At 49.0% G+C, this 20,481-nt stretch overlaps 1 protein-coding gene across 1 annotated transcript in view; it reads right to left on the minus strand.

The window, feature by feature from the left end:
* LONP2 (lon peptidase 2, peroxisomal) overlaps nt 1-20,481 on the minus strand; it is a 1,695,025-nt gene that overhangs the window by 1,115,649 nt on the left and 558,895 nt on the right. The window lies entirely within an intron of this gene.

Below are 20,481 nucleotides of genomic sequence, written 5' to 3' on the forward strand. Positions count from 1 at the left end.
TCCTGTTAAAAACAGCCTCACTCACACATAAATGCCTAAATAATGCTGCCCCACGCTATCTTATAGACAGATTCAAGAGACAATCTTCCAATTGCCCAACAAGATTAGCCAACTCCCACCTTCTAACAATACCCAGATTTAAACGTTCCAAAACTGGAGGATGCAGCTTCCCAGTAGTCAAAGCTGCTCAGCTGTGAAACTCCTTACCCCCTGCCCTAAGGGCCGACCAAACATACTTGCACTTCAGACTTAAAACCACTAACTGGATCAAAGAAAATGAGCGTTAAGCTGCCCTTACCCCACTCTGTATATACTGTAGACTCCATGCAACAGACTATTCCCGCACTCTCTGCAAACCTACTCTTTGGCCTGCTGCTATGCCCAGCCATCCCTGTATATAATATATCTATGTTATCTATCACCCTCTTGACTTCTCTGTACCTGCTATCCTCACCCTGCTGTATACACCTCTGACCCCATATTGTTTACTTTGTATTTGTATTGATATTGTATATACTTGTATATATTTGTACAGCACTGTAATGAAGTTGAACATTTTCTTGAAGCTTTTTGCGTCCCGATACCCTCGGATCTGGCGCGCATTATAAATAATAAAACAAACAAGTCCTAGACACAGACACACCCAGAGTGCCCGTCTTTTTTGCTCATGACACACTCTCTTTCATGGCACACTCTCTCTCGTTCTCTCCTATGGTGCACTCACTCTCTCGCACATGGCACGCTCCATATTGCCCAGAGCCGGCCCATCTCTCTGCTCTATTGCTCTTTTCTTTATCACTCACTCGTGGCTCGCTTCCTTGCTTGCGACACACTATAGCATCTAGTCTCTGAGCCCACTCTTAGGGCCCCCTCCCAGCCCTCCCACTAGACTTTCTCGGTTTACTCTCACAGCCCTCTGGCTTGTAGCTCTTTCTCTCCCTCACATGCATATCTCTCTCCTCACATGCAGCTCTCTCCCTCAATCGAATTCATCTATCTCTCTCATGCATCTCTCTTACCCGCTCACCACTCACTGGTCCCGCTCACTCCCCTTCCCATCTCTCCACGCCAAATGATTTTCTATCTCTCTCCCTCTCTCCCAGCCACTCATGGTGCTCTCTCCCTCCCTCTTGTTTTTCCGTCCCCAGCTCTCTCTCCCCCTTGTATCCTTCAAAAATGGCTAAACCTATGCTCTCAATGCGTCAATGAGAAAGCATAGTGTTTGGTCCTGTATTTGCATGCAAGAGAGGGTCTGAAGGGTCCTTATCAAGTCAGAACCCACCTTCTGTCACTGTTTGTGCATAGTCCCCTTACCTGGACCACATCAGTAACCATCCGATATCTCTCTCAGGCAGCAGCAATTATTCCAACCTCTAGACCTCTCTCTCAGCCAGCTTTCACTTAAGCAACGCTGCTCATTAACATGGGCCTCTCCTGTGTGGGGCCACCATACGTAGCTTCTGGAACCTTTGTGTCTAGAGCACCATTTTACTGTCTAACATTAAGCAGTGATGGCATAATCAACACAGTGACAATTGTTAGTTGCGCTACATGGTGTTAACGTCTAAAAACAATGGGGTTTGAAAGGGGAAAGTGAAATCAACTCGTACACAACTTAATACCGTTCAAAGGTTTCCACTCAACTCAGTACGTGACTTATATACTCAGAGTCCGATAAGATCAAGCCAGCAGGGTTTAAGCACTAACTTAGGTTGTTCAGAATGACACTTGCCTACAGTAAACGCAAACAAAATAGTCTTTAGCAAGTCTCTTTCCCTAATAGGGGTCTCCTCTCCTGGTGGAAGCAGCGTGATATATAATAAAAGACTTTAGTGTTGAAACAAAAAAAAGTCTATTTTTCCAATAGAAACGTGTTTTAAGATTTTTTTTTTCCCATGTCTCGCCCGAACGTCTCACACAGCCACTGGTTGATTTTTTCTTGTTCGTGTTGGCAGTGGCGGTCAGTTGCTTCTATTGAGACAGTCCCTCAGGACCTATTTAGGAATTGCTGCAGTAATCTCATGGTCTCTGGTGTCTGGGACCTGGTATGAACTGTTACAAAGTCCTCTAAGGCGTTGGGAACATTAAGGGTGGCTTGTGAGAAAGAGGCATGGGGGGCATCCACTAGCCAGAACCAGAAGCCCTGCAAAATCCTCCATCAAACAAGAGATTTCCCACAAACCATGGATGACTAGGTATGATTTACCCTTCTGGAGAAAGCATAAGGGGTAACTGAGCAAGCATGGACATTCCAAAGCAGCCGAAAGGTGTTAATCCCTCTACATTGTAGGGACATTTTTTCAGGTGCATTTGCCCATAAGAACTACATTTTTGTCTCTCACAGAACAATATGTATGTTCGACTTGATTACAAATAATGGGCGTCAAGCAGGACTTGTAATACCCCTGCACTTGCACGATCTCATTGTCACTTGGACCAGTAAGATTGTTGTCTCTATCCTCCCTCTGTTCCCCCTTCCTTGCCTCGTCGCGCCTTGAAACACTTGTGTATAGGCGCGTTACAAATGCCATATCATAATAGTAAACTCAGGCATGGTTAGAAATACTGTATGTGTACTTATTTGAAGATGGGAGATGTCAACTTTGAACATAAATTACGTACAATAACATTTACAGATGGCAGACACATTTCCCAAAAAGGTGCCTGTACAACAGCACAAAAATGGGAACACGTGGTCAGAAATGTTATGAAGGTGTGAGCAAAGTGGTACATGGATAGAGACAAAACCAAACAAACTAAACCAAACGAAATTAAGAAACCAGTAACATACAAAAGGCAATATTAACCTTGTGGGGCAAGTGCATCAAACTACTATCCAAATATAGAAAATGTCATTACACCGCTCTGGAGGGAGTGGTGGAGTCAAGTAGGGAGTATGAAGGATTGTCAGTCAGTCATATGAGCTCGATTCAATGTTAAGTATTCAGCTTTAAAAACATAAAAACAAGATTTCTACAATTGATAATTAAAATTTAAAAACACGATATATTAAATAAAATCCAATATAAAAAAGAGGGGTACAAGTCATTGTTGCATACGTTATAACAACAATAGCCCTCAACAATAACCCCACTTCATCTCTAAAACTCAGGACATCCTGTCCTCACTCTCCTCCTTTCCCCCCTCCCTCTACTCCCTGCTCTTCCTCTAGCCCTTCTGCAGCCACCTCTCCTCCCTCCTTCTCTGCTGTTTCCCATGTTTTCTGCAGACAAGGTTTCTAGACAAGTCCGATCTATGAAAGTCTAATCGAAACAGGTTCACCCCTGTTCCTCCAAAACTATCAAGGTCCACACATCAACTCACTGGCTGATTTCTGCAATCACTCCTTCGCCACTGGAGTCTTCACATCCCCCCTGAAGCACTTCCTTGTGCAACCCCTTCTTAAGAAACCCTCCGCCGACCCCTCGTGCCTGGCTAACTATCGCCCAATCTCCATCACTCCCTTCCTGGGCAAGCTCCTGGAAAAACTGGCCCTCTCCCAGCTTAATCTCCACTCTGAATCTGTGGGCTGCCTTCATGACCATCAGTCTGGCTTCAGAGCTGCCAGAAGCACGGAAACTGCTCTCCTGAACATCTGTGAAGACCTGCTCTCCAACCTTGATGCTAACACCCCCTGCGTCCTCATCCTGCTCGATCTCTCTTCTGCCTTTGACACCGTCAACAATGCCATCCTGCTCAACCATCTCCGTGATAACCTGGGTATCACTGGTCAGGCTCTGGCGTGGCGGACTTCTTTCCTCTCTGACCGACGCTCCCAGGTCTAACTTGGGTCCTTCCTCTCAGATATCTTTTTCTCTACTTGTGGTGTCCCCCAGTGGTCTAACCTCTCTCCTTAGCTGTTCAACCAATACCTGGCAATCCTTGCCCACAGCATCGCTGCTCTCTGCCCCAACTTTTCAGTGCTATGCGGATGACACCCAGCTCATTTTCAGGCTACCCTCGGCCTCCTCCTCTCCTTCCCTCATCTATGACTGTCTGTCTGATATCCAGGAGTGGTGTGCCGCCAGTGACCTCTGCCTAAATGCCAGTAAGACTGAGATTGTCCTCATCGGAACTCCCGCTCCCTCCTTTCCTGTAGCTCTCTGGCCAGCCTATCTTGGCCCTCTTCCTGCTCCCCCCTGCAAGGCAAAAAACCTTGGGGTCATCTTTGACTCCACACTGTCCTTCTCCCCTCACATCTCCGACATCTCTAAGAAGTCACATTACCAGCTGCACACCTCAGAGGTATTCTTCCTTTCCTCTCCATCCCCCAGAAGCTCACTGTCTCCAGAGCTCTGGTTCTCTCTAGGCTGGACTATTGCAGCAGCCTCTTTCTTAATCTGCCTGCTTCTACTCTCCGCCCAATGCAACTTATCCAGAACAGGACTGCGAGATTTGTCCTTGGCCTCAAGCCCAGGGATCATATCTCTCCAGGACTGAAATCTCTGAACTGGCTCCCAGTGGCTGCAAGGATTAAGTTCAAAACTCTCTGAATTGTCCACAAGGCCTTCTGAGGCCTGGGGCCTCAATACCTTCAACTCTGTCTCCCTAAATATCTTCCTTCTCGAGCTCTACACTCATCTGCCTCCAACTCCCTCAGAGTCAGTCGCTTCTCTAAGCAACGAGTTGGTGGTAGATCTCTATTTTCGGCTGGGGCCTCCCTCTGAATTAGCCTCCCCGCCTCTCTTAAACTTGAGGATAACCATCTCCGGTTCCGGAAACACCTCAAAACCTTTCTCTTTGCCTCTGCTTTTTCTCCTCCTCTGCTCTGCTGACCTCCCGGGTATTACCGGAACTGCACCTGCTACCTGGACACCGTCAGATCCCGGACCCTGGTCCCTCCCCCGCCAGCAACACACACCTGCATTGCCCATCTGGCAACCCCCGCACTTGGGGACTGTTTCTGTATCCCTGCAGTCCCCCACCTGCCCTTAACACCCGACACCTGCACTTACCCATGCACTTGCTACATGATGACCGTTACTTACTTTTGTTATCTATTCCCATGTACTGCACTGTCCCCACCCCCTGCCCATGCACTTGTGCAATCTGAATGACACCTGGCCTAGTAGGATCGTTGTCTGTCCTCCCTTTGTTCCCCTCCCTTGCCTCGTCAGGCCTTGAAACACTTGTGTATAGGCGCGTTATAAATGCCATATCATATCATAATGGGTTATTTAATGCAAATTCTATTTTCTTGAATAGTGCCCTCTAGTTTACCGTTGTTAGACCCCCTTCAAGTGCCTGTGAAGATGATACAGTGGTTAATACTATTATATTGCCTAGTTTTCATTTATATTCGCATATTTCTTTTGAGCCAAGCACAATGGATACATTTGGCGACATAATAAACAATATCACGATCATTAGGAGCTTTGCAAATTGACAGCATCATCCACACAACAAAAGCGGGCAATTTTAAACAATGGTATTAAATATATTGCTCTCAATTCTTTAAAACAATCACAAAATAACAAAAAATTCATAGTAGTCTCATCACTATGTCCACACACTAGCCAACCAGCAGAGGCAAGGCCACTGAAATGCTTTGTAAACTTTGCAACTTCCAATATGTTTAACAAGAACTTGATATTAAGTGTTTGTGCATGGGGAGATCCATCTTTGGCAAGTAAGTGAAGTTTAAGCCGAGCTTTGAAGAGATATACAGTCAGGGTGGCTTTGATTGTGATGAGCAGACATTTCCAATGGAGCGGAGTGAGTAGGGAGAAAGAGGAGAAGAGAGAAGAGACACAAGGGGGAATAACACAGTGAGGCTGAGAGCAGAGGAGAGGAGGGATCGAGATGGTGAGTTGATAGAGATACAGTCAGACAAATACTGAGGGGTAAGACTATTGACAGCTTTGTAGTTAAGGAGAAGGAACTGGAAAATGGGGTGAACGTGCATGGAGAACCAGCTAGCCTGGTGTCAGCGGGTAGAAGTAGGGGCGATAGCGGTAGGTTGGAGACAGTGAAAGTAGCGAAGATGAGGACATTTTCTAGAGGGAGAAAGGAGTAGAGAGAAAGACCAAGCAAAAAGGGACTTAAATGCGTCCCTACATACAGTACCAATTTATTAAACATCAAAGTGGATTTATTTAAATTCACACAGCAATTGAAATTTAAAAGTTTTTTTGCCGAGTTGCACCCAAATAATAATGTATTTCTTATATAGTGCTACACACACATAGGTCCCAGAGCGCTGAAATAACAGAAGAAATCTTTATCTCACAGAGTGGTACTCAATTTATCGACCTCAGCAGGATGAAAGGCTGAGTTGGCATTGCTGGAATTAGAACCTGCCACAGCAGGTTGCGCACAGATTGAGGGCAGAGCGGTAACCTCACTGTGCTATCTGACCAGGTTCAGAAGATTTATCTGACGTAGAAGACGGTCAGAAGGAGGAAATCTACACTGAATTTAAGCCTAAAAGCACATTTTTACCCTTGACCACTTTCCCCCGCCATTGAGATTTTCGAGAACATGGTAATGGTTGATCTCAAACAACTCAAGTTTGGGAAACCCAAGTATTCCAATCTTAGCAGAGGAGAATTATCACAAATCAAATCTATGTACATATATTCCAGCATCACCATTTGTGCAGCTGGCAAGTGAGGGGCACTTGTACTGAATACTACAGACTATAACAATGAGTGCAAGAGGCAATTACAGGATTTTAATGTGTATTCACCAGTAGACTTTGATCCTACAACAGACATCAGCAAGGGCGTTGATAGCATTCTACTGAGAGCTGAAGAGAGGATTTCCAGCAAAACGAACGCATTTTTAACTACACCAAATCCGGTGGTTTCAGTGTTCCAGTTTTCTGCACCAGAAAATACACAAACGTTGACGGAACAAATGTACACAAGTGATGTAACCCAAATGCAGGGCTCAATAATGCACCACGACAACATGAACTGTAGTGACAGTGGCCACATGTCTGCAAAGTGCAACCATAGCGCTGAAACTGCACAGATGGACACTGTACCACAAAGTCTCCACTGCTTCCAAATCGAAATTGCCAGCAATGCCTCTTTCCAGGGCATACCTGTGCAGATCCTGCACAAAGGCATCACCCACGATCAACACTGTGCGTCTCTCCATCTCTGCCAGCCACACTACACAGAGTAATGAAAAGAGGTATTACTGCCCCTTCCTGTGAAGCACACCCTCAACACCTGATTGGATAATCCCCACAGTCCCATTTCCATGACCAGCATGCTGAGAAGAGCAGGATGTGGCACCTGCGCTTCCCCAACTACCACAAAGGCAGCGCCCCAGTAAAGAAGGGGTTGTCCTTCTTCCCTTTCCACTACTCTTTTTCCAACACTCCCTCATTGGGTTGCGTTAGTCACACACGCATCCACCAATCACATCCACTACCTCTGTATAGAACACTAATTTCTGTACAGCACTCCATATGTACACTCAGAGTACAAGTCAAATTCGAAAGCACCTCCAGTAGAAAGTTCTGTGAAACTATCCAAGATTTCTGCATCCAGATTCATCCAGAGCGGCACCCATCACCACAAAGAACAGGTATCAATATTTTGTATACAGTATTTTTGCAACTCTATTATAAGTGCCTCTGAGCAGGGTTCCTGCCACTGAACCGCCATAACGTACTTCAAAAGCATACTGTCATTTCTCCCATCACCTACCATCAAATGCCACTTGCAATGGTATTTGCTTTGAACATCCGCAACGAAGGCGGAGTAACAAAGGCTCCTGTGTTGAGCATGAATTAAGTGACCCGACACCGCAGGGGGTGTCGTGCCGTGGTGCGCTGCTGGAGCAGTGTCCAAAGGAGAGAGGCAGAATATTTATATAGTGTAAGGTAAGCTAGAAAGCTTGGACGCCTCTCATCGGTCAACTGAGACTTGGCGCTTAATTCACTCTGAGCCGTTGGCTCATCGCTGCACTGCTATCAGCGGCTTTACTTGAGAAGAAATATGATTGCCGCCGGACCCACCCGACATTTGCTTTTCATCTGCATTGAGATCCATGAGTCAGACCACGCCAAGATCACCGACTCCTAACATTTCACACCTCTCCTGCATCTGCCCTCGGTGCACGCAACGGATTGGCTACCCCTCAGCCTATCCGTTCATGCCATATACCGGCAGGCGCAAGCCGGCATCCACAGCGAGTCAGGCTGGACAAAGGGCACCAAACGCCTTCCATGACCGGCACAGAAGCTGTAAGTATTCACTAGATAACAATGTTTACTAGCCCTCATTGCCTACGCCATTCCACCTGCCAGGACAATGTGAATGCTGCAGGTCCACACATGCAAAGTTGCTGCAGTGCTATCCGTAACAAAGCAGTCTAACCCTGAAAGGTACCCATGAAATCGCTCGAGACACAAATGATTTGCACCGCTATTGTACTTACAGTACCTCTGCATCACTGGTTCTACTGCACGATCACTGACACCCAACGGAACTTACTGTCTGATCTCTGCACGCCTTATTTACCATTGACCCAACTGTTAGACTAACGCATTGCCATTGCTACCAATGGCACCTACTTAGACTGTGAGATCACCAAACACTACCAACTTCCGTTGTAACTGTTTAGGCTAATGTGTCGAACACTGCACGTCCTACCTGCAGCCTAGTCGAATGTGCCCAATATTACCTATTACCTAGCCAAACGTGCCTGAATACTGTATTGTTTGTCTGCTGCTGTTTATTCAAACGTGCCTGTTGCTGCTCAGTCAAATGTATCTACAAAACTGCACCTTCTACCTGCTGCCTAGTAGAATGTGCCCAATATTACACACTGCCTAGCCAAACGTGCTTGAATATTGTATTTGCCTAGTGTTGCTTAGTCAAACGTGCCAGTTACTGCTCAGTCAAATGTACCTACAACACTGCACCTTCTACCTGCTGCATAGTTAAATGCGCCTAATATTACCCTTCCTTACCCAAACGTACCGGAATATTGTACCTTTTTGCCCATTGTTAAGACAGATTGCTTGCCAACTACGCTCACAACCAGGATCCTATTAATATTAATTATGGCCTCCTATAGCCTTTGGGACACCCCATGTACACATGGCTCCTTCATTTACATTAAAAAAGGCCTTGCCCAACTACTCTGCGTAGGTCATTACCCCCTCTTAATGCCCTACTCCTTTCCTTCACACTATAAACCCTTTCCCTACTCGCCCCATACATACCCCACCTCAAACTATCAACCTCGCACCTACCGGAGATATTCCACACCCACCTACATTGCCTAAAACTCAGCTTACTCAACCTATAACCATACAAGAAAACATAGACTCTCTTCCCGAATACCTCTTCATCACACACGTAAGAATACATTGCCTGGGGGCGTGGCTAACCGCCATGTAGAGCGGGCGTGTCCCCTGAGAGCTACGCGCTGATGTGCCATGATAAGCTGTCTTTAAGTGACTTTAAAAAGCTCCGGAACCCTACAAGTTGCACCATCCGCGGCAGAACCTCCTCTGCAACTTTTGCACCGTCTCCCAAGCGAAACAGAGACGGCTAACACCCCTATCCGGCGAGAGAAGAAGGTCACTGAGCAGAAATAAAAATGGCAGCTCCCACGCCCTGATCCCTTGAAAGGCCGGAGCGCACTACCATCGATAAGGCGAAGCTGCCCACCGGCGGGAGGAGAGGATCCTGAGCTGCCGACTTGCGCTGGACCCGCAGGAGGGGACCGAACAGCTACACTCATCGATCGAGAGGATCGATCCGGATGTCCTGACCGGACCGCGCCCTGCCTGCGGCGCGCAACTGGGCTTGGGTGTGCCCTGAACAGTCGAGAGGGCCCCCGGCGTGAGCAGTGGCCGACCGGTACCGCAGAGGTAAGCGGGAGCGGCGGAGGACCACCCCGGACACCTACATCGGAGGCAGGGTGAGGGGGCCTATTCTACCCCCTGCGCCTGACTTTGCCGCTGGTGGCAACGCAAGAACTTGGGCTGGCCTCCTCGGGGCGTTGTGACCCCCGCTGTCTTGCTTCCCCCCCCCGCCTGCTGATCCTTCACCGGGGGGAGGTGTGGGTGAAAACACCTGACCCCTGCCTGCAGATTGACGCTCCGGCGGACCGCGAGGACCACTCCTAGGGCCCCCATCACTTCACAGCCGACGGCGGAGGGGGCCGACCGCGCCTGCCTGATGCGAGATACCTTTGTTTCCCGAAATCGGCCTGCTACCCCGCTGCTTCTTAACATCTCCCTGTCGGCCCTGCGACAGGAACGAGACCTAGCGGCCTCTCAATTGCGCCCCCGGCATTTTCGGTGCGGGAAGGCCCTGTGTTGACGACATGTCCGGCAGGAACAGCAGGCCCAAGCAGCAGCGCCAGACCACGATGGACACCTTTGCAGCCTGTGAATCCCCGAATCCTGAGGGCACAAACAAAGCGGCCCCGGACGCTCAATCTAACCCCACGGCGGCCGCGGCTTCAGAGCCTAGCAACACCCAGATACTCGAAGCCATCAAGCTTTTCCAGGCAACAATGGAAAACAAAATAGATGCCGTTGCCACAGACCTGGGCCTCCTGTGTCAAGATGTCCGCTTCCTGGCCGGCAGGACTGAGGCGCTTGAAACACAAGTCCAGGAAAACACTGAATCCAAAACTCACCTTCTTCGAGACGTCGACGAGCTTCAGCAAATGGTCAAAAACTTGGAGGACAGAGCCGAGGAGGCAGAAGGAAGGGCTCGCCTGAACAATATACGCCTTCTTGGTTTGCCAGAGGGTTCCGAAGGCTCCGACCCCACTAACTTCATAAAGACCCTCCTGCTACAAGAGGTGGGAGCTGGCAAACTCTCCCAGGGCTTCACCATCGAGAGAGCCCACAGATCCCTGGCCAAGAAACCACTGCCGGGGGACCCACCCAGGCCGGTGATAGCAAAGGTTCTCAACTACAGAGACCGTGAGGTCATTCTGGCCTTTTCCCGAGCTGGCGGCCAAATCCAACAGGACTCTTCTAAAATCGTCATATACCCTGATTACACCTTTCAGGATCAAATGAACAGAGCGCAGTTCATACACACCAAGGCCAGATTGAAAACCGCCGGGCTGCGTTATATGCTCCTGTATCCTTCCAGAATTAAAGTACTGCATAACAACAAGGCACACTTATTCGACACCCCGGCCCAGGCCAGGGACTGGATGGACGGATTACAGATCCCTGATATTGAGGAAAGGAAACGGAGACCGAGATAACGATCCTCCTGTCATTCAGGGGGAAACTATATTTGCTTGAACCGTTACACAGCTGAATGGATCCTCCCCGAGGAGACCAGGAGTCCTTGTTCACTCCACGCCCTGATTGTTTTCCCCCTTTTTTGGGTACATATATCCGCCCGTAGGGCACCTGGAGACCCATGCACGGTCCAACGGAGCAGAAACGGGACAGTCATAACGAGGGTAACCTCGCTGGGCCAGTTTTATGTTTGAAGTTTTTTTCACAGTTAAGTAGGGAGGATGGGAATATGGGAGTTTTTGTACATGTTTTTGCACAAGTTGGGGACATGCACTGGGACATATCGAGACCACGGGAACAATTCACATGCAACGCAGCACCTCCTAGATCCCGAACTCCACCCGCTACACAGAATTAACCACACCACGCCTATGGCTGACACAACAAGGGTCGTTACCTGGAACGTCAGGGGCCTGAACAGCCTTTGTTAAACAACGACGGGTCCATACTTACCTGAAAAGATGCAAGGTCGGAATCGCCATGCTGCAGGAAACTCACTTAATACCCAAGAAACTGGAAGCCCTGGCAAAAACTTGGCAGAGTACCCTAATAGGTTCGACTTACTCCTCCTACGCCAGGAGGGTCCTGATTTGGATTGCCCCCACTGTTCCTTTCAAACTCCCTAGCACTAAAAACAGACAACGAGGGTAGGATGGTGGTGGTGTGCGGCTCCATAGAGGGCAAAGAGGTTTGCTTGGTCAGTACTTACGCACCCAACCATGACGCAACTGCCTTCTTCCATTCCCTTCATGCGCGACTCAGCCCATATGCGGACAGAATCATGATATGGGGGGGTGACCACAACTGCACCCTTGATCCTCTACTTGACAGATCTGATAACAAACACGACCGATCCCCCCGCCCCCAGCCAAAATACTTTCCAAACTAATCCAACAGTTGCAACTCAGTGACCTATGGAGGGTCCAGCACCCTGAGCAACGGGAGTACTCCTTCTACTCCCCACTCCATGCTATACACACCAGGCTGTATTACATCTTTTTCAGCCTAACGCAGCAGTCCATATTTGTTGATGCGCGTTACCTGCCTAGGGTGCTGTCGGATCACTCTCCCCTTCTGGTAACCTGGGAGGTGTTTCCACCCACACCCTCCATACCCACATGGAAGCTGAGGTCTGAGGCCCTACTTGACTCTGCATTCAAGGAACACATAAAAGATAGCACTGAAGAATATTGGCAAAATAATCTGCATAGCGTTAGACACTTGAGCACAACTTGGGAAGCATATAAGGTGGTCATGAGGGGCGAGATGATTGCAGCAGTTGGGGGAGCCCAGAGATCTCTTACATCCTCGCTTGAGCGCGCAGAAAGGGACCCGAGTACGGTCGAAGGTAGGGCTGACCCATGCCCTGGCCACTTACAAAAAATGGCCGAACTCAGACAAACCTGCCTAACTCATTGGGAATCCATTGGTAAACTGAGTTATGCCAAACACACAGAAAGAATCCATGCCCTGGGAGACAAGCCCGGGAAACTCTTAGCTTGGCTCTATAAAAGGGAGACCCCAGGCCACCCATCTGCCACATACTCACCCCCGACGGCACGGCCGTACATACCCAACAAGAAATCAATTCGGTCTTTACTGACTTCTATCGCAACCTGTACTCCAAAGCCCTGCCCACCTCCGATACCAGGATCGAGGACGCCCTTGACGCCATCGACCTACCTAAACTAGACCTGCAATTGGCTGAGACCCTTGATGAGCCCGTCACCCCCGATGAGGTCAGGGTGGTAATCAGATCGCTACCAGCTGGGAAAACCCCGGGTTCGGATGGGCTCCCGGGGGAATTCTACAAGACCTATGTGGAAACTCTTGCCCCAATATTGGCCCAGGTCTTTAATGAGGCCTTTGAGCGTGGCATCCTCCCGGACTCCATGAACAAGGCCGTGATTATACCCTTGCTTAAAACGCGGAGGGACGGGGCAGATTGTGGTTCTTACAGGTCCCTCTCTATGCTTAATGTTGACTTTAAGATCCTCACCGCCCTGTTGGCGAACAGACTGCGCAGAGTTATCCCCCTGTTGATTCATCAGGACCAAACGGGATACGTCCCAGGGCGCTCCATCACTGAGAACCTGCGCAGGCTGCATCATGTTATCTATAGCACTGAGGGAAGGCCGCAGAAACTTGCAGTGGCATCACTTGACGCCACCAAAGCCTTTGATTCGGTGAGGTGGGACTGGCTTATGCCACCATGGCCAGAATGGGGATAGTCCCTGTGTTCCTTAAGTGGACCCGGCTGGTTTACGCCAGCCCCACTGCGAGGGTACGTACCAACAAAACCTATTCCGCTAAATGGTCCCTACACAGAGGCACCCGCCAGGGGTGCCCTCTGTCCCCCATGTTATACATCCTTGCCGCTCAACCAGTGGCGGCCTACCTGAGACAGGAATATGGAGAGGGTGGCATTAAGATAGACGGGGTGACCCACCTCATCTCTATGTACGCTGACGACACCCTATTGTACCTACGGGACCCTGAGCACATCCTTCCCTACATCTTGGAAACCCTGGACTGTTTCTACAAGCTCACTGGTATCCAGATCAATAGGAGCAACTCTTGCCTTTATCCCATTGCAGAACTCTTCACCGATGAATACAGGTCCCTCCCCCCTCTGGATCTCGAATGGCAGGCTACTTCCTTCAAATACTTGGGGATAACTATACACCGCAACCCAGCCACCAAACATATCCTTAATACCGTAAGGGCCAAAGACTCTCTCATGAAATCTATGGAGTTCTGGGGCTGGCTCCCGCTTTCGATGGCCGGGAGGGCGGGACTCCTCAAAATGGTCCCCTTCCCCGCCTATTGCATAACTTCACTAACGTCCCCTTCAACATCCCCCCCTCTTTTTTCAAAGATCTCAACAAACTCTGTAGGGGCTTCCTTTGGCAGGGAGGCAGGCACAGGGTGGCATTAGAGACCCTCCAAAGACCGTACGAGAGGGGCGGACTTAAGATCCCCAACTTTGAGCTGTACTTCCTCGCCAGCCAGCTGAGACATGTCACGCAGTGGATGGCGGACGAAAGCACGACAGACACTTGCCTCCTTCAGCCGGCCCTCCGCCGGTTGTTACTCAGAGACATACTGTGGGCCGGGGAGAGTGCTACGAGTCACTGCCCTTACCTCGCCAAGCTCGGGATCCGGCTTTGGAAAAGGGCCTGCAAACTGGTCGGGTCGGACGACCCGTTCTCCCCACAGATCCCTATCGCAGCACTCATAGTCAATCACTCTTGGGGGCATGTCGAAACACCTACACAATGGGAGCCCCTCGGGGTGGCCACGCTGGGGGACTTGATTCAAGAACAGGAAATACACATTTTTTTGGAACTCTGTGAGACCACGGGCCTCCCTGCAGGACAGTTCCTGTTGCACAGGGTGGTTGTACAGGCCTTGTGCAGAAGATGGCCGGCCGCAGCTGACCTGACTGAGGAGAACGAATGCATCAAAATGATATTAAACTCCGCTGAGGGGGGCCATGAAACCTCACAAATCTACGAAGCCCTGTTATGGGGTACGACCAGGGGAGACCTCAAATGTAGGAGTAGGTGGGAAACTGAACTGGGCCTCGTCTTCCAAGACAAAGATTGGGGTGACATAACCCACTATCATAAGAAGGTCTCCAGAATGCCCGCTTACAGCTCATTCAACTGTATATCACCAATAGAGCGTACCTCACACCCGAAGCCATATCGAGATTCACGGGAGCTGGAACCTAGTCATGCCCCAAATGCAGTGAACCCAGAGCGGGAATGACTCACATGTTCTGGGGCTGCCCAGTAATCAGGGAGTTCTGGTCACAAGCCAAGGACAGAGTGGCTGGCGCAGACATCGTTGTTGCGGTGGACGAGCCTACGGCCTGCATCCTTGGCAAATACAGGCAAAACAGGAAGAACAAACCCCTATCCAAGCTAACTGACCCTATATACATTACAGCCAAAAGACGTATTGCCATGGGGTGTAAAAGCCCCAGAGGTCCACATATGCCCCTATGGTGGGGTGACCTCACGAAGTGGATCATAGCTGAAACCGCGGCATGGGAAATGGCTATTCATGTGCAAAGACTGGATTCCAGCGAGGAACTACACCGCTGGGTGGCCCCGACGGTGCCCTTGCTCCACCCTGAGGCGGATAACACGGAGCGGAGTGGAGAGAGTTGCCCGGATACGGGCACGAACTAGAGAGGAACAGTGAACTAACCATGGTCTTGGGGGGAGAGGGGGAGAGGGGGAGAGGGTGGGGTGGGGCTTTGGGTTGTTTTCTTGATATGCTTAACCAATCGTCATTGATGTTTTTCTGTACTCTTTGTTTATTTCTTGTTATGAAACCAATAAAAATATTTTTTTTAAAAAAAAATAATACATTGCCTAGCGTACCACTCACCTGGCAAACATCCTCTACACGCCTGTCATGGTCACGAAGTCAGGGGCACAGGCATGCAGGGGTCGCATGCACAGGAGACCTGGGTGGACATTTTTCTGGCGCCTTTGGCACCAGGCTCATGAACAAAAGTAAACAAGAACATCCATTTAACACCAAAAAGCTTTTATTATGGACATAGCACGTCAGATGCATTAACCTTGAACACTCCATCCATTAAGCAGGATGCATTAACCTCGAACATTCCATTCATTAAGTGGCAGGGTGTGGCTGGTAAGCCGGCCCTGATGGCTGTGCCCACGATCTCAGCTATATAAGCTTCCCTGATCCTCAAGACAGATGCTTTGCGTTATTCTGCACTTGCAAGTAGAGTAACGCTCACTGTCGCCTGAGGTCAGACTTACCTTTGAAGATCCTGCTTCCTGGACATCCTGCTTCTTGCCAGCATACTTACCAACTGGGGGAAGTTGTTCTTACCTGTACTTCTCTTCGGCGAACCAGGTATTCATCTTTACAATTTCCGGAACGCCGAAATCTTCATCTTGGCACGGCAGCACGACACGCTCCATTGTCGACAGCAGCGCCTGCAAGGAAAAACAGAAGACAAGGTTAGACATCGAAAAAGCAGTCAGTTTAAGGATGCGCATCTGTCCTAATTTGGATCCTGTGGTTGCCTTCACCTCCCTCACTTCCACATTCTCCTCACCTGAACTGCTGGATCCGAGGTCCTCAGATTGTAGACACTGTCTGGTCAAATAGTCTTTCTTCTTCTTTAATGGAATCTGCCTGCCACGGAAGGAAGCCACAGTGAATGCTTGTGAAACAGCAGACCTGTGGCTCCGCTCCCGTGATCAGGCTGAAATAAGGGAAAAAGCCAAAAGGCAGAAAAAACCCTTATGCGGTGAAGAATGCGCTGCTCCTCCTCTAGGATGATGGTTCCAGCGTAGTCGAGCAGACGCCGACGTAAGAGTCTTCAGAAAAGAAAGAAAGCCCCGGAGCTGGAAGGTGTGGTTGTAGTCCTGGACCCGAGCGAACTACACCGAGTCCCAACTACAGGTAAGAGGGAGAGAGGAAATGCACTGGTTCGCTGAGGGCAAAAGGAGGGAGGAAGAGAGAAAGGAAAGAGGAAGGGGAAGAAGGAGAGGTAGAGTGGGCGCCGAGTTCCGGGGAATGGTGGAGCGGCCCCAGACGAAAGGCGGAAACAGCTCAACAGAAGAGAAAAGCTCCGCGGAGGGGGCGAAGCGGAAAGACAAAAAAAGAAACAGGTACTTCTAAAGTGAAGTGACAGAAACAAGAGTACTAGCGTCAGACCCAAAAGCGGAAAGCGATTCCAAGGGGTTGCAACGCGGAGCTCGCTGGGAGGAAGAGGAATAAGTACCTCCCAGCGAATGCCGCGCATGGAACAACTAGACCGTTACCCTGAGGAAAGAAAGAAGCGCGAGAGCAACTACTGCCATACTCTGCGCCGCAATCGCCAACGCAGAAGTATCGCCAATCACGGCGGAGGATGACAGTATGCCCCCCTCCAATGCGAAATACCCCTGGCTTACTAGGGTGCAAACAATGAAACTGAGCCAGAAGTCGGTGGGCATGCACCTGCAAAGCCGGTTCCCACGAGTCCTCTAACTCAGGGTAACCCTTCCAAGATCAAGTATTCCAGACACCCCCGGTAGAACCTAGAGTCACGTATGGCAGAGACTTCATACTCCTCACTTTCCCTTCTGTGAATCGTAGCCTGGCAGGGAACTGGCCTATGGTATGGGTCAGCATAGTGTGGTTTGAGAAGAGAGGAATGAAAGACCGGGTGTATGCCACTAAGGTAAGGAGGGAGCTTTAGTCTAAATGAGACAGGATTGATTCTGGAAAGAATGGGAAAAGGTCCCAAGAAGCGAGGAGATAGTTTGGAAGGATGTATCCATGGGGATAAGAACTTAGTAGACAACCACACCTTGCCTCCTCTCTTCCAATCTGGACAATCCTTGCGATGTTTGTCAGCTTGCATCTTATTGTGTCTTCTACTAGCTTCCAGACTGTGTAAGGCATTAGCATGAGCTTCCGTAATGTTCTGCAGTACCTCCTCTGCTGCTGGCGAGTTGGTAGAGCTGGAAAAGATCGGTAGGAAGGATCTTGGGTGAACCCCATAAGTACAATAGAATGGGGATTGTCCAATAACAGATTTTTAGTATTATTGTAGGTGAACTCTGCTGTAGGAAGCAAGGAGAGGGAGTGGTGTTGGTGTTGGTTGCTATAACACCGCAAATATTGTTCCAAAGTGGCGTTGAGACATTCAGTCCGTTCATTAGATTGTGGATGAAATCCGGAGGAGAGTGCCCTCTCGATACCCACCCGGGCACATAGGCTTTCCAAAACTTGGACATGTATTTACTACCTCCATCTGAGATAATCTTATCTGGAAGACCATGTAATCTGAAGATGTCTCGTGCAAATACCTCCGCCATCCCTGCTGCGGTAGGTAGTCCCAGAAGGGGAGAGAAGTGCGCCATCTTGGAGAACGTATCAACCGTGACCATAATACAAGTACAAAAGTCTGACATGGGAAGATTCACCACAAAGTCTGTGGAAATGAGCCCCCAAGGCCGAGAAGGTAACTCTGCTTGTGTCAAAAGACCAAGGGGTTTGCCGGATGGATACTTTGCCTTGGCACAGATCGGACAAGCCCTGAGGTACTCCAATACCTCTCTCTTTAAATTGGGCCAAAGAAAAGATCTCGAGATGAGTTCAATGATATATTTCTGGCCCCTATATCCCGCGGTGAGTGAATTGTGGCACCAACCTATAATCTTCTGGCGTAGAGACCCCGAGGGAATGTACAACTGATTCTTAAAGAATATCAATCCGTCTTTCTCCTGATAGAGACACTTGTGATGCAGTGGCAATTGTGGTAGTTCCGGAATGATATCTGCCTTAACCTCTTGAAGAAAAGAGCTCACCAAAACCATAACCTGATTTTGTGAAACATCGGCTCTAGAATTGTAGTGGCACTCTCCTTCATTGAGTCCTTGCGGGACAATGCGTCAGCCAACCTATTAAACGATCCAGGGATGTAGGTTATTTGAAAATCTTACTGAGAAAAAAGGTAGGCCCACCGGGCTTGTCTTGAAATAGAGCATTAGATGTTTTGTAGGACCTTTACATTCTTATGATCGGTTCTGATGGTAAATCGGTGTCGAGATCCCATCAAAAGGTGATGCCACTCTTCATAGGCTAATTTCATAGCGAGTAATTCTTTTTCAAGAACAGAGTAATTGAGTTGACTGGGAGAGAAGGTTTTTGACAGATAGGCCATCGGGTATTCAATATCATTCACCACCTGTAATAGGACTGCACCGATAGCTATGGCCGATGCATCAGTCTCCAAGATGAATGTTTGAGTCTGATCGCGGTGTCGCAATATCGGGGCAGAACAGAAGAGTTCTTTAAGATGGCCAAAACCTTTCTCAGCTTCTGCGGACCACAGGAATGGTTGAGCGTTCTTTTTGAGAAGCCGGGTAATGGGATGAACCACTTCCAAGAAATTAGGTATGAACCTTCTGTAAAAGTTAGACAGCCCGAGGAATCTTTGCACCTCCCGGACCGAAGTAGGGGTGGCCCAATTCAAAATGGCCAGAACCTTGTTTTGATCCATGGCAATTCAGTCCTCTGACAGGACGTACCCTAAATACTGCACATAGGGGACCGCAAAGACACTTCTCTGACTTGACCAACAATTGATTCTTTTGTAGACGGTCGAATACTTGAGTGACGAAAAGAATATGTTCCTTTATGCTGGAAGAGAAGATTAGAATGTCGTCTAGGTAGATGATTACTATTACTGAAAGTATATCAGAAAACATCCGGTCCATAAACCGTTGGAATGCAGCTGGAGCATACACCAACCCGAACGGCATCACCTTATAGTCGAACAACCCGAATGGGGTGCGAAAGGCAGTCTTCCACTCATCCACTTTGGCTATTCGAAGCAAGTGGTATGCATTCCTAAGGTCGAGTTTGGTGAAAATGTTATCCCCTGAACCGCCTCGATGATGTTGGTTATCAACGGCATTGGGTACCTATCACGTACTGTAACCTTATTTAGGCCTCTGTAGTCAATACAGGGCCTAAGTTCCATTGTGCCTCTTTCTTGATAAAGAACAAGGAAGCTCCTGCGGGAGATTTGGAGGATTGAATCAGGCCGTTCTCTAAATTGGTGTCAAGATAACTTTGCACAATCTGCTTCTCAGTCTGTGTGAGGGAGAACATCCTACCAAATGGGGCTAGAGCATTGGGCTCCAGATCGATGGTGCAGTCCTCTGGCCGATGAGGAGGCATTATGGCGTGTTTATTCTCTTGAAAGACGTCTTCAAATGAGGAACAATAAAGTGTCAGGACGTGGACACCAATGTGTTTGTCTGTTAAGAATGTAGCAGTCGGAAGGTCACACCGGCTGGCCAGGGGAAGACCATTTGTTTTGCAAAACGAGGAACAAAAACCCAACTGGTTGTCAGTCCAGTCAATCCGAGGATTGTGTTTCCGGAGCCAATTGATTCCCAAAATGACAGGAAATTGAGCGGCTCGAATGATATCGAACCTCAGAACTTTAGAGTGTTGATTAATGGGAATGGACAGATCCTCAGTGGTATGCGTTATCAGTCCGGAAGATAAGGGAGATACATCTTTGCCTTCAACCTTAGGCCCTTCTATGCGAGCTATTCTGCGAAGACCCACTCTGTCGGCCCACAGAGTATCCACGAAATTACCACCACCCTGCAGTCCAACAGGGCTAAGGACTCAACCAGTTTGTCCTCCAAGTTGAGACCCACCGGGATAACCATAAGCCTGGAATC

Source organism: Ambystoma mexicanum, chromosome 1p (assembly GCF_040938575.1).
Source record: "Ambystoma mexicanum isolate Mex_15411 chromosome 1p, UKY_AmexF1_1, whole genome shotgun sequence".
NCBI classification, from domain to species: domain Eukaryota; kingdom Metazoa; phylum Chordata; class Amphibia; order Caudata; family Ambystomatidae; genus Ambystoma; species Ambystoma mexicanum.